Raw genomic sequence first — 4,290 nt, 5'->3', positions numbered from 1 at the left:
TTCTTTTTTTCCCCAAGAGAGTTTTACTATAGGGTGCATGCATTTTCCAGAGACAGAGAGAGACAGAGAGACAAAAAGCAAGAAATCACCACTTGAGGGTATGGCCATGCTGCAATCCCTTTTCCTACATTCTTGGGATCTTGGGCATGCATGCACACCTGCCTGGTGTGAGTTTAAAGCCACCAGGTCTGGGACTTGAATCATGGTCTGCCATGTGGGAGGCCAGCGACATAGCTACTATATCATCTGCTGGCCCTACTATGAATTTATTTTTAAACTAGGTTTAAAAAATAAAATGCCCAAGTCAAAATATAAACCTTTTCCAAAATTGCAAATGAGAAATTTTCCATAGAAACAGTAACATTATTTTAATGAAGAGGAAATAAGGATAAAAATTATCAACATAGTATTAACGATATATCAATAACATTGATACTTAGGTTCATCATCAGTAGCTATAATGAAATAAGATTGCATAAGGAGCTAACTGGGGCTGAAGGAGAACCACCTGAACTAATATTTTCTAGCACTGCTTCCATTCAATTATGCAACATTTTGGAATCAGCTTGAGGCATATTGGAGAAAGGAAATGAATGTCATTTCTCCTCTACCCGCTCTTTCCTTCTTGCCTAACTCAACAGCTTGATTAAACATTAAAACTATTTTGTCTGTGTCACAAAACAGCAAAGTGAACATGATGGTTACTTTTGGGTGTCAGCTACATTGACTAAGGAATACCTAGAAAAAGCATCAGTCTGAGGTGTCTATGACGGTGTTTCCAGGAAGACTTACAGGTGAGTCTGCATAGATTAATTATGGAAGATCCACCCTCAATGTGGGCAAGTATAAATCGATCAACAAAGGGCCCAGAGAGAATTATTACAGAAGACAAATGGGCCTCTTGAGAGAGCAAGATCAACCTGTGGCCGTGAACATCAGTACTCAAAGCTTGTCTACTTTCAGACTCCAGCATTTAGATCAGTAACCCCTCCCTGCAGAGTTCCCAGACTTTCAGCCTCAGGCTGTGAGTTGCATCATTAGCTTTCTTACTTCTGAGACCTTTGGTCATGTATTGGTCTATGCTTCCAGAACCCCAGGATATCCAGTTGACAGGCAGCCTAATGTGGGATTTCTGAGCTTCCATAGTCATGAGAGGTTGACCAGAACCCCAGGATATCCTGTTGACAGCCTTTCGTGGGACTTCTGAGCTGCCATAGTAATGAGAGTTTGAGATGATTCCCCCAACAAATGCTGTCGTATACAACCTTTTGGTTAGAGAAGTCTAACGGTGCATATAATTCAAAACTTCTGATTTTGATGTGTTCATCTAGCAGCAATATTTTAAATTTAATTCCATTTGAGTCTTATTATATTTCTACTAACAACTCTAAAGGAATTTTTCATAAATAATCAACTTTGTGGTATGAATGACTATATTACACCATATATTGATGGTCAAGGAACACTCAGACTTATGCAAACTACTTTGGCTGAATAAATAGATAAATGAAAACACATAGAGGAAATAAATTTATAGAAATATAGAGTGCCAAAGTAAATTAATGTTTGATCTCATGAGCATACCACTGAGACTGCTCATCCCAGAGGAGAAAAACGGTAAGAGAACTACAATATCCACATTATAATGTTTATTTTGAAAAAGAAATTGCTTTCATCTTTTCCATTTTTGTTAAAGTTGTGTCAAGGATTTAAATGTCAATTTTTAAAATACTTTCTTGTAACAATGCTCTACCATTAAAGTATGCCTGTTATCATCTTCCTAGTGGTTAAGGAATCCCAGATCCTGGATGACTGATCTCGATTCAAGTTCTGGCCATGGCAGCTGGAAAACATATGCTGGTGTGTGTGTTTGCAAGTGTGTGTATGTGCATGTCCCAATGCCAACAGGATGGAAAAATGAAGGAGAAAGATGTGACAAGACTGTGCCCCACAAGGGATTCTTTCTCCCTCTCTCATTCTCTGTCTCTTTCTGGTGAGTGCACACTCCATCAAAAAAACCAAAATGATAACAGTTTATTGAGATATTTGTATGTTCTTTGTTTTATTTTAAAATTGAATGCCTTTCATTTTAAATATTTTTAAGAGGTGTTTTTAAATATCTTTTGATTTCTTTCTTTCGTTTTTCATGAGAGAGAGAGAAGTAGATACAGGCAGTTCTGAATGGGTCATTCCAAGTCGTGATATTGCCCCAGCCTTCCTGCCAGCTAGAATCACAGGCACGGTCATGGGCATTGTTGGTCTGTCCAGACCAATCTGGGAACCAAAGACTGGTCCCTGTCATATGGCTCCAGTACTGCACAGTGACACTCTTATCACCTGCACCACCATGGTTGGGCCCGCATTACCCATAGTGTAAGCTTAAATATAAGTATTTGGAAAAATATAATCAGGGAAGATTTATTGTCAAGACAAGTCTTGATAATGAGATGCTTTTTTTTTTGTAGATGAGACGACTGACTACATTTATCTCTTTGTATACTATTTTTGCATAGCTTCTCTAAAAACTGAAAAAAATATTATTTTATTTATTTAGTATTTTATTTTATTACTTATGTTATTTATGTGTATTATTATAATAATATGAGTTCTAAGTCACTCATGTTTTATAATTTAACACTTCTGAAATGAGAATTCATTTATCAAAAGCACTCTGCTACTATAACTGGTAGCCGTTTTCTCTTTCTCAACAAAACAAAATCACATTGTGTCTTACAGCCAACAAAATCATAGCTCAAAATAAGTTGTTAAAATATTGAACAACGGGACCACCAATTAGCATAATGGCTATGTCACTGGACTCCCATGTAGTTGACCGAGGTTAGAGTCTGGATCCAGTGGCTTAAACTCATGCCAGGCTCATGTGCGTGTGTGCCCAAGATCCTGAGAGGAGAATGGAGAAGAAGGGATTGCTGCATGGCCATTCCCTCTGGGGGGTGATTTCTCGCATTCTGTCTCTCCATCTCTCTCTGTCTTTCTGGCAAGCACATGCAAAATCCTCTCAAAAAAAAAATGTATATATTCAACTAAAAGTACAAAAAAATTATTTGATATATTTCATCTTACTCGAATTTAGCTACATAAACTGAATTTTGAATCTTAAGTGATGTATCATGAAATGCTTATTATTGCAATTTAGTTTCTCTCTTAAGATACTGGTTGATTAAGGAAACATAAGAGCATGAAACTAGAACCATTACTTCTTGGCTTATTATATAGAACAATGAATGACACTACACCAAGTAAGTGTCTTATTGGTTTGTATCCAAAAGAAATATGTCATCTAGGAAAATTAGCATTGTTTGTGAACAGTTTAAATTGTGAAACCGTTAGGAAGCTATTAAACTTAATTTTCTGTCTTTAGCAATCTATGTTATTATTCTTTAGCAATCTATATTATTATTCTTTCTACTTATTTCTTTCTCTATGTATTTTAAAAAGTGATATTTAATGTACACACACACACATGAAAATGGATGTATTTTTTAAGCTATAAGGTCATGCACTCCCTGTAGAGAAAGAAAGATAGAGACAGTGAGATGGAAAGTGAGAAATCATCCCCCAGGGGGGATGGCCACACCAAGACCCCTTCTCATCCATTCTCCTTTTAAGATCTTAGGCATGCAAACATACACACACACACACACACACACACACACACACACACTCAGCATGATTTTTAAGCCACCAGGCCCAGTACTCACATCATGGTCAGCCATGTGGGAATCCTATGATATAACCACTACATCATCTACTGACCCCAAAATCAATATATTCTTAATAAAAAAGGGAGGGGGCCAGCAAGTGGCATGGTGGTTGAGGGTCTGGACTCCCATGTAGCCCATCATAGTTCAAGTCCTGGACCTGGTGGTTTGCATTCTCACTTTCCCTCTCTCTCTCTCTGTCTCTCTCGGGTGAGCATGTGCATCTAATAGCAAATTAACAAATAATAATAATAAATAAAAATAAATAATTCTTAAAAATAAAAAAGGTAAAGGCTTCTTGAAGAATGAAAACATACATTTTCCATTGAACTAATCTTTGGACAGGAATCTCTGTTCTAGTTAAGTGCATTAGAAAAGTCATTCTCAGGACCAGCAGTTGGTGTAATGGCTATGTTGCTAGACTCCCATGTAGTTGACCACGGTTCGAGTCCCAGACCCAGTGGCTTAAATTCACACTGGGCACGTGTGCATGCATGCTCACGATCCCGAGAGGAGAATAGAGGAGAAGGGATTGCAACTTGGCCATCCCCCCGGGGGATAATTTCTC

The 4,290-nt window shown here is 37.6% G+C and overlaps 1 pseudogene; it reads left to right on the top strand.

Moving 5' to 3' along the window:
* The first annotated feature begins 766 nt into the window (after nt 1–766).
* LOC102468594 (luc7-like protein 3) overlaps nt 767–4,290 on the top strand; it is a 58,378-nt pseudogene continuing 54,854 nt past the window's right edge.

Source organism: Tupaia chinensis, unplaced genomic scaffold (assembly GCF_000334495.1).
Source record: "Tupaia chinensis unplaced genomic scaffold, TupChi_1.0 Scaffold000281_1, whole genome shotgun sequence".
Lineage (NCBI taxonomy): Eukaryota > Metazoa > Chordata > Mammalia > Scandentia > Tupaiidae > Tupaia > Tupaia belangeri.
Note: the sequence above shows the minus strand (reverse complement) of the source record. Positions and strands in the feature narration are given on the sequence as shown.